Source organism: Benincasa hispida, chromosome 10, assembly GCF_027475165.1.
Source record: "Benincasa hispida cultivar pf3 chromosome 10, pf3_genome.v1.1, whole genome shotgun sequence".
Lineage (NCBI taxonomy): Eukaryota > Viridiplantae > Streptophyta > Magnoliopsida > Cucurbitales > Cucurbitaceae > Benincasa > Benincasa hispida.
The window spans coordinates 59149010-59160793 of NC_143487.1; the positions used below are offsets into that span (position 1 = coordinate 59149010).

Below are 11784 nucleotides of genomic sequence, written 5' to 3' on the forward strand. Positions count from 1 at the left end.
CAAAGAAAACAGGGGTCTATACTTTGAAGACTAAAGATCAGGTGTTATAGGTCTTTAAACAATTTCATGTCCTTGTTGAGAGAGAAACTGGTAAAAAGTTGAAGTGTATTAGGACAGATAATAGAGGTGAGTATTGTGGACCTTTTGATGAATATTGCATAAATCATGGTATTTGACATCAAAAGACACCTCCTAAAACTCCTTAGTTAAATAGGATAGCTGAGAGAATGAAAAAAACACTAGTTGAGAGAATGAGATGTTTACTTTCAGAGTCACAGTTATCGCAATCATTCTAGGGTGAAGCATTGAATACAGTTGTACATATTTTGAATCTCATGCTATGTGTTACTTTGGGATCAGAAATTCTGAACAAAATATGGTCAAATAAGGATATATCTTATGATTACTTGCGTGTTTTTTTATTGTAAAGCTTTTGTTCATGTTCCTAAAGATGAGAGATCGAAACTTGATGGAAAGATTAGACCACGTGTGTTTCTTAGCTATGGGCAAGATGAGTTTGGTTATAAACTATAGGATCCAGTATAGAAAAAGCTTATTAGAAGTCGAGATGTCGTGTTTGTAGAAGACCAAACAATATTAGACATTGAGAAGACAAAAAAAAAAAAAACAAAGTACGAGCACAATGATAATCTGATTGATTTGAGTTCAATTTCTTTAACACAACCTTCTACATAGATAGAAAATGAGGTTTAGAATGATCATTCAAGAGATCTATCAGACATTGACGTCCGTCAACAAGATATTCAGCTAATGAATATTTATTATTGACTTATGGGAAAGAGCCTAAGAGTTATAAAGAGGCCATAGAAGATGAGCACGAAAGAGAGTGGATTGATGCCATGAAAGATGAGATGAAGTCTTTACATGACAACCACACTTTTGAGCTTGTGAAATTGCCTAAAGGAAAAATCGTATTGAAAAATAAGTAGGTTTATAGAGTGAAAAAGAAAGAACATACCTCAAAGCCATCGAGATTGGATGTCAAGGGGTTCAATAAGAAGAAAGGTGTCGACGTTGATGAAATTTTTACTCCAGTTGTCAAGATGTCTTCTATACATGTAGTTTTGGGTTTGACAGCTAGTCTTGACTTAGTGGTTCAGCAAATGGATGTTAAGACTACATTTCTCCATAGGGATTTAGATAAAGAAATCTATATGGAATAACCAGAGGGTTTGAGCAGAAAGCCAAAGAGCATCTATTGTGTAAATTGAAGAAAAATCTTTATGGGTTGAAACAGGCATTGAGGCAATGGTACAAGAAGTTTGAGTAAGTTATGGGGGAGTAAGACTACATAAAGACTACTTCTAATCAATGCGTTTTTTTTTTTTCAAAAAATTTATGATAATGATTTTATTATATTATTGGTCTATGTTGATGACATTTTGATTGTTGGCAAGAATGTTTTGAGAATTGACAGGTTCAAGAAACAATTGAGTAAATCCTTTGTCATAAAGGATTTGGGGCCATCAAAGAAAATTCTTGGAATTCGAATATTTCGAGACATAGCATCCAAGAAGTTATATATGTCATAGGAGGAATACTTGGAGAAGGTGCTTGAGCGTTTCAATATGAGTAAAGTGAAACCAGCCAATTCTTCTTTATCTAGTCACTTCAAACTGAGTAGCAAACAGTGTCCTTCTACAGATAAAGAGAAAAAAGATATGTGCAAGATCTCTTATGCTTTAGTAGTTGGGAGCTTGATGTATGCCATGGTATGTATTAGACCTGATATTACTCATGTTGTTGGTGTTGTTAGCCAGTTTTTTTCCAATCCAGAAAAATAACATTGGGAGGTAGTCAAGTGCATCATGAGATATTTCAAAGGTACTTCTAGTTTGAAACTCACATTTGGAGGTGGAAAACCAGTACTTGATGAGTACAATGATTCAAATATGACAATAAATCTAGACAATAGAAAGCCTACTTCTAGTTACTTGATGACATTTACAGGTGGTGCACTGTCTTGGTAGTCAAGGTTGCAGAAGTGTGTTGCACTTTCTACAACTGAAGCAAAGTATATTGCAGAAGCAGAGGCTTGCAAAGAGATATTGTGGATGAAGTGCTTTATACATGAGCTTGGCCTCAAGCAACAAAGATATGTGATATACTATTATAATCATAGTGATATCATCTTGGTAAGAATGCTACATTTCATTCCAGAGCGAAGCATATACATGTGAAGTATCATTTAAGAAAGATGCTTTGAATGATGAGTTGTTTGAGTTAGAGAAGATACATACTTATCATAATAGATCCGATATGTTGATAAAGAATCTACCAAGAGAGAAGCTTGAGTCTTGTCGTTCTACTGCAGGAATGACAAGTTCCTCCACAAATTGAATAGGGGGAGATTTTTTGGGTTATTTCATTTTTTTTAGTGAAGCCCAATAAAGGCCCACTTGGGCATTAGGTTATTTGGAAATAACCATTAGCGGTCGGCTAAAAAGTTTACATATGCAGACTGAGGAGTGATTTTGACGGCACTGAAAGAAAATTAAGAGATAATTCTTCTTTTGACTAATAATGTTTTTCAACCATTTGGGGATTGATACATTGTCCGATCGAGCTGAAATTTTGACAGCATATTCTTGACACAAGAATCTTCAATCTGGACAGTGAAGATTTCGTTTGGAGCTACTTACAATTAGATACAGTGGGTAATTTCTTGCCAAAACCAAGTGAAACCCTTCTAATTGTTTTTTCTTTACTGTTGCCATTTGTTACCGAGACTATTAATATTGAGATATTTATTGTGTATGCCTCTAGTTGTAACTAAGGAGAACTTGTTTGTACCCATTATCGATTATAGTGGAGATTTTAACTTCAATCCATGGTTTTTCTACATAAAAATTTCTTGTGTCCTTAGTTGATTATTATTGTCTTTGCTAGTTGATTAGTATTCTATTAAATTCACATAAGAATGGGATAATTGATCCGAAAAATATAGTGTTTAACCGAACACTAGGCAGTGTCGAGGCACAACGCTGCAAGGTAGAAGTTTAGTGCACTACGCTGCCCTACAAAGTTGTGACACTATGGAGAGGATTTGGAGGACTAATGCTGCTCTATGTTGTGGCGCACTAGGGGTTTTCGGGACAACTTTGCAACACAACCTCAATGTCGTTACACTCTGGCAATTTTCTGTAAAAGCTCTTTCAATTCTAGGGTTGAGAGAGGGGCTCCATCCCAAGCCTTTTAGCCTCTCTTCAATATTTTTCTTGTTTTCTTTCATTTTCTTAACTTGGAAAGGTTGGATCTTTAATTTTAATGTTTCTTTGTTATGACGAGCTTGGTGACAATGTCCCCAATTTAGATGAGTTTTATTCTAGTTTAGGGATTTTGGATGAATCCATAGTAATTTTTTGAGGGATTTTTGAGCATTAATGATATATTTCTCTTCCAAGCATCTTTAATCTTTGTTTTTAATCCCTTAGCATGCATGGATGATGAGGATTGACAATTTGATTGTTAATGCATGATGAATTGCTAGAAATTGATACATAATTCGTAATTGTTAGGCTTTGAATTGGCTAATTAAGGAGCAAGAATTGATTTATGGGTGTGTGTCTTTCACGACGTTTTCTAGGACACGTAGTTGGTTTATTCAATTTAGGATTAAAGAAGAAATCGGTTAACTAATTTTGTATTAACTATTAATTAACTAGCACGATTTCTCCTTAGATCTTAATGCAAATATTTGATTAGCTTGACATGTGTTTCATTTTTAGTTCGTTAGCACTTAATTTAATTATAGCACTTTCGCCTTAAGTAGACCATGTGCTTGTGAATGATTATCGGAGTATATCTTGTAATCAATGTTATATATAATTGGGGTATTCTACTTTCCTAAGCTAGAGCGTTTAGTTGATAATACTATTTTTAAAATGAAGAAAAAAAAAAAAAAAAAAAAAAAAAAAAAAAAAAAAAAAATACCCATTGTTGCTTCTAATAAGTTGTCAGTTATTTAAAGAAGGGTTTTATGGACACAAGTTAGGCTGTAAGATCAGAAACTTTTCTGCCTAACTAATGCTTCACCTAAATAGAAAGGATAATGGAAAATAATTAAACCTAACATAATCAAGTTTTTATCTTTTTTCTATTTTATCCTCCATCTTTATGAGAATTAGTATATTATTGAACAAAGCTCATTTTAACATTAAGAAAAAAAATATATATATATTACAAGTTAACCCATTAGCTATTTTGACCCACCACACATAATAGTAGACCTATGCACATCAATGGTGGATATGAAGAACTATTCAATAACACTCCATGTGCTACACTCATTTGATATGATATAATTACTTGAGGGTCAGTTGTTGGATTACTAGAGTTCTCACATGCCTTAACATTAAGTTTTGCCTTGTGAAATAACTTTGAAAACTGACAAACCAGTGTATGATAAATAACATAAGATAAGAAATACTAAAAAAGTGTCGAATGGATCCACAGATTACATATTAGAATAAGGATGAGAATGGACAAGGGATATACAAGCAGATTGTTTCATCTGTTTATTCATCTATTTATTTATCGATTAATTAATCTATTAAATTTTAATTACAAATGCTTAGATAAATTATATTTAATTTTAGGTTTATGATTTTGGTAAGAACATAGGACAAGAAACACTTAATGACGTGTTATGTGTTAGTAATCAAAAGGTAGTCTATTGTTCAAATTTTCTATCCTACTCAAAATTTAAAAATAATTAAAAAAAAAAAAAGAATGAGAGAAGCATCTTGCCAAATCAAGCATACAACTTAATTGGCATACGAGTGTATTCAAAACCATGAGCGAATCCTTCTATATACTAAAAAAATAATAAAAAAGAAGAAGAAAGAAGCATCTTAATGCAAATATAATCCCTGGCAAGAAAAGGGGGAAAACATTAGAAAAATGTAACAAACTTTTCTAAGCTATGGAATTGATGGATGAATTAGGCGTTTGCACAAAAGTTTAATTGTTAACAACTAAAAATACTAGAGGTAAGTCAAGGAGCTTACTCAATCTTTTAATTGATCCAAGTTTAAGATATTAGAAGCAAGGTAAACAAACTTCTCGCCCTTGGTTGTCCCAAGGACGAGGGATGAGAGTCCCTGTGTAAAATGTATTTTTCATCATCATCTCCAAGTCTCATTCGAAGTAAACATTTCAATGATTGGTCTTGTGGGAAGCTTTGTCATTTCTATACAAATTTAGGTATTGTTGATGTCAAAATCTGGATAGGATAAAATAAAGTTGACCTTCATGTGACAACAACATTAGAAGACCTACAAAATGAAGAAAAATGACTTCAACGTTATAATCAACAGAGAACTGTAAAAAAATTAAAAAAAAAATCAAAAGTTTAAAGATTAAATGAAGTTACCTCATATAGAGTTATAATAATGTATTTAAAGAAAGAATGACTTCGAGTTTACCTTTTTCTCTTAAGATTAAGATGAAATACATTTTTTCTTATCATATACACAAATTAAGATTAGATCTGATTGATTCAATGATTATTTAGTCTGTAGGCTGATATTCGTCCGAATCCAACTATAAAATCTTAATTTATTTCTTATAAGGTGAATGTTGGGTCCTTATGATGTAGATTCAATGATTCATCTTAAATGAATGATTGAACAAATTGCCATTGGAAGTCTATATCAATACCATAATTGGTCTAGATTATTGAACAACTTTATCTTGGAAGGAATTTGTAATCTTATGCAAGAATGGCCCCATTTAGATGATGCAAGTTATGCAATATATATATATAGCCAAGTCAAGGGGGAGGTGGATATCATATGGGATTTTGTTTTAAAACCCAATACTTCTTGAACTCAATCCAGCTCATTGCAATGGATTACTATAGAAAATATTGGCCATTTGCTTCTAAATGAAGAATTCTCATGTAGGCGAGTAGAGAAAAAGATGTTTAGGGTGTTTGGATTTATTAGGGAAAAAAATTATTTTTATTTAAACTCGTGTGATAAGAATAGATTAAAATAAATATTAAAAATGTTTCAAAAACTATTTTCAGCGATTGCTCGACATTTCATTTATTTTTAAAATTAAATATTTGAAAAGTTAAATTATATTAGTTTTCTTAATAAATATTTGTTTAACAAATATATTAAAGAATCAACAAATTATCGAAGAATTATCAATGAGAAAAAGTTTGGTTCTATGAGGTAAGAAAGAGATTGTGAAGATTCGGTTTTTTCCACAACCAATTTTCTTGAAAGTCCAACTTTAATAAAAGTGTAAGATTTAGATTTACTGATTTTTTTTTAAAGATTTTGTTTACCAATATACCCATCAACCAAAAATCTCATGTGGTTAATATAACCATTTGATATAAATATTTTAAAATTTATTTCTCTTTTCAATTTTATTTTATTTTTTACCGTTTTAATTTTATTATTATTATTCTAGTACTTTTGCTATTGAATTTTTTTTTTTTAATTTTTCATTCTCTTTCTCCTTCTCCAATTTTCTGTATTTGAGATTTTAATTATCCTATTTTTTCAATTCTTTAATTACCATTTGATTCAACCTTTCACTCTTACCCCCAAAAAGAAACATAAAACAAATTTTCAAATCACAAATTTAGAAGTCTTTTGAAATTTGCAAATATAATAATAAAAAAAAAAACACATGAAATATCCTTAATTGTGTATCAATACGTATGTCAATAATATATCTAATATATTTTTAATGCATATCAGTTCATTGATATATCAACTAATACATCAGTTATATAATATATTAATGAGTTGATATACTAAATTTATCTGTCAACACCTACTCATGCATTTATTTTTATTTGTGGCCTTAATTTGTATTTGTATTCATTTGTTTTAGAATATTGCTTTTTTAGTACAATATCTTCAATATATAATAGTTCATTTATCATATTGGTAATCAATTTTGAATAAATGAAGATAAACTATTAATACACCAAATCTACACTTGAAACTGAATTAAATGAAGGTAAACTATTAATACAGCAAATCTACACTTGAAACTGAATTTTGAACCGTGTTAATATAATAAGTGAAATTTTAAGGATGATCAGTCCCACCAAGACAGATGTCACACAAGACGTCCTAACAAAGTTAGAGACAACAATAGAGAAACAAATAGTAAATCATAAATGAACACACAAAGATTAGTACCCCAGTTCGATGATAAATCACGTACGTTTGGAGGCAGTGTACCTGGAAAAGATTATTTACTAATATGTAAAAGTCAAGTATTTTCAACGTTGTACTTATCTATAAATAATGACGATTATAGGGACACACGTAGAGCCTAATTTATTAATCACCTAGGCTCTCCGTAGATGTGAGACTCCTCCTCACTCGAACTTAGGTCCTCTTAAATATGTGAATATTAGTGATGAAACATTTAGGCTCCCCCTAAGTGTGTGAGACTCTCTCTCACTATAAAGATATCTATCCTCCTTCTTGTGAACTCCTCTTCACTTGAAGAATTTAGGCACCCTTAAGTTTGAGAAATCTTTCCCTATGAATGATACCTTAGGATTCCCCTAAGGTTAAAAATCCCTTCTCTATCAATTTTGCCTTAGACTTCTCCTAAGACCAAATAAAGCTTCACAAGATTGAAACGTTCACAGAAAGAACAACATAAAGAATACGCCGCCACAAGCTAAGATTAATTCTTTCTTCTTTGACCATATAGAAAGTAGTTTATCAATACTCAATAAAAGATCTCACACAATAATACATGTGGCAACCTTATAGCAAAGATACTTCTTGGACTTAAATAGCACAACAACAAAATAGAAAATATTCTCAAACAAATTCAACAAATTATCAAAAAGGAAAGCAAGATAAATAAAATACAGAATAATTCAAATAAAGAGAGAAATATTCTACCAAGTCAACATTCTTTATAACAACTCTGATACAAGTTCCCATTAAGATATATTTTGAAACAACACTAAAAGCAACCCAATAAAAATAATCCAAAATTTTTAAACAAATATATAGTCAATAACACAAATCTAACACTAAGATATATAATTCAAATACTAATGTTATACATTAAGTATATCATTCTAAATCATATCCTCCATATTTAGTATATCAACAATATCATTGAAAGTTAGTGGGTGAGAGAAAGTATGTATCATCAGGTTAGATGTTGAAGAAGATATATTTAAAACGCTCTATTCCAAATTTCCAAGTGACTTTCAACTTTGTCTTTTTTCTTTTTCATACTTTTATATCATAGCGCAACATAAATATTTGAGGAAAAAAATCAATTAAAAACTTGACAAGCTGTGTATCAAAATTTTCATAGTCGTTAATATATCCTTTATGTTAGTTGAGTTTACTCGTTTTGACAGTTGTATATCAAATTTGTTGTACATAAACTTTCAATTTCATTATGTTATTACACTCAAGTCAAAATAAGTGTTACAATCTTATCGTTAAAGTTTAAATTTTGTTAAAATTTCATCAAATTAACAATGGTTTTCTCTTATATGTACAATGAATTATGAGATTGGTAAAATCATGGACAAAAACAACATTAGAGTTAAATTACTGGTTGAATTAGTGAAAATTGGGAAAGTTATTTAATAGTAAATTTGCACTATAGCCAAACTTATTGTTGCTACAGTTATTTTGGCTGATTATTTTATCTAGATAATATGTCTTTACTCTTGTCAAACTTATTGGCACTACATTATTATTTTGGCTTTTTTTATTACTTTTTTATTTTTTATCTTGGTTGTCTGAACCATTCTTCTCTAGAGAACATTCTTTTCTTTTTTGACATATTTATTTCTGTCTCGACAAAGATCATTTCCCCTTATAGAATTGTTTTCTTACGAAGCTCATATATATATATATATATATATATATATATATATATATATATATATATATATATATTCGTCATCTTTGTGTCTTTCCGGGTTAACCCTTTGAAGATTTGAATGGTACGATTCACATGAGTGGTGAAGTGGTAAAGTGTTCCTTTCTGTGAGTTTGTGGCAATCATGGCTATCTGTTACGAAATCGACTAACAATTAAAGAACACAAAAAGGAACATAGAGATATAGAAGATCGACACACAGATATACGTGGTTCACTAACGGTGTGTTAGCTATGTCCACGGGCAGAGGGAGAATAGTATTATTAGGGAGAATGTTTTCAGAAAATTACATCAAACGGTGTCTCTAGGGTTAGAGAGTTTATATAACATACTACTCTAAACCCTAGGGTCATAATTGTAAATAATTAAAGCGAGACCCCCATACTTGGTTGTTCGAAGCGCCAACAAACAAATTCAAGTAATTCCAACAAATCTCCACCTTGACTTGAATTCTCTCCAAGATAACAGATGTACCAAATGCAACATAAATCAATATTGCCAGACGTACCTAGACTTCTTCCTCATGCCTCAAAGTGTCCCATAAAGGGGAGCCCACTAACAATTCAAAACATTTAGCAAGTCCAAACAATGTTGGAACTTGTCTTGTGGGACCGGTTTGGTGAACATATCAGCAGGGTTATCAGCAGTACCAATTTTCATCACTTTAACTTTCTGCTCACCTCTTAAGAAGTGATATCTTACATCTATATACTTATTTCTCTCATGATGAACTTGATCCTTGGCTAGGCATATTGTACTCAAACTATCACAATATACAATAGCTTTGTCATGATGCAAACCAAGATCACCAACTAACCCCCTCAACCATATTCCCTCTTTAGCAGCTTCTGTCAAGGTCATGTATTCTACTTCAGTAGTAGACAAAGTAACTGTAGGCTGTATGGTTGCCTTCCAACTAACAACAGAACCACCCAGAGTGAACACATAGCCAGTCATAGACCTCCTACTGTCAACATCTCCAGCATAGTCAGAATCAGAATGATCGGTCACTAAACACTCTGTGCAATTCCCATAAACAATACCAACATCTGATGTACCTCTAAGGTAACGAAAAATCCTTTTAACGGATTGCCAATGCTCCTTCCCAGGTTGACCCATGAACCTGCTGACAACACTAACAGCGTGGGCAAGATCAAGCCTAGTACAGACCATAGCATACATCAAACTTCCCACTACACTAGCATAAGGAACTCGAGACATATACTCCTTCTTAGCTTCAGGCTGTGGTGAAAGCACATATGACAAACGAGCATTTACAGCACTAGGAGTATCTGATGACATACCAAACCTGGACAATATTTTCTGAATATATCCTTTCTGCGACAAGAAGAGCTTATACTTATCTTTGTCCCTATAAATCTCCATATCCATAATTTTCTAAGCATAACCCAAATACTTCATATCAAATTCAGCACTGAGAAGATTCTTTAATTTCAGAATGTCAGACTTGGACTTTGCAGCTATGAACATATCATCTACATAAAAAAGTAGATAAATCATCGAACCATCATCAGCTTTGTTGTGATATACAGAACAATCATACAGACTTCTGTTATAGCCAAGTCCAATCATATAGCTGTCAAATCGTTTGTACCACTGCCTTAGAGACTGCTTTAACCCATACAAAGATTTCTTCAACTTGCACACATAATCTTCTTTACCTGGACACTGGAACCCATTTGGTTGGGTCATATAAATCTCTTCCTCCAACTCTCCATGTAAGAAAGCTGTCTTCACATCTAGTTGTTCAAGTTCCAAATTCTGATATAGCTAGTAACACCCTGATAGAAGTATGTCTAACTACTGTTGAGAAGATCTCATTATAATCAGCTCCTTCTCTTTGTGTGAACCCTCTAGCAACAACTCGAGCTTTTTCTTGAAGGTGATATTCCCTCCTTTTTCTTGAAGACCCATTTACAAGTGACAATTTTTCTCTCCTTAGGTCATTTAACTAGTTCCCAAGTCTGATTTTTGTTAAGAGATTCCATCTCATCCCCCATAGCAGCAAGCCATTGAGCAGACTCACCACATGATACTGCTTCTCTATAGGTGGATGGCTCATGAGGATCCACCTCTTCAGAAACCTGCAATGCAAAAGTAATCATATCTTCAAAACCATACCTCATGGGAGGTCCAACACCAACTCTTCTAGCTCTATCACGAGCTATACTCAGTTGATCTACTCGTGATCTATAATTTTCAGGCAAAGCAACTTTTAAAGTTTTAGGCACATTAATTTCTGGTTGCAAATCAGTTTCTGTAATAATGTGTTGATCTTCTCCACCTTGATGTTTTAATTCATTCACAGCTGAAGTGAATTGCATCTCCACCTGTTTATCAACACTACTACTTTCTCCCACATCAGTAGACATCACAAAAGGCTTTACAGTTGAGTTAAGCATAGAATTTTCATCAAATATCACAGTCCTACTAAGTATGACTCTATTCTCAGAAGGTGACCAGACTCTATATACCTTAACTCCATCCTTAAAACCCACAAATATACACTTTTTAGCTCTCAGTTCTAATTTACCCTCATTAACATGATAGTAGACAATACAACCAAAAACTTTTAATAAAGAATTATCTGCATGCTTACCAGACCACACCTCGTAAGGTATTTTACAATAAATAGCTGTGTGAGGTCCACGATTGATCAGATAACATGATGTATTTACTGCTTCTGCCTAAAACCTTCTAGTCAACCCTGCATTAGAGAGCATGCATCTTGCTCTCTCCAACAACGTCTGATTCATACATTCTGCAACCCTATTTTGCTGTGGAGTATCCCTAACAGTATGATGGTGTACAATCCCCTCAGCTTTACAGAACTCATTAAATTTA

The 11784-nt window shown here is 32.4% G+C and overlaps 1 pseudogene; it reads right to left on the reverse strand.

Moving 5' to 3' along the window:
* Window positions 1-9054: 9054 nt before the first annotated feature.
* On the reverse strand, window positions 9055-10305 carry LOC150033512 (secreted RxLR effector protein 161 pseudogene; annotated as a pseudogene).
* Window positions 10306-11784: the final 1479 nt, after the last annotated feature.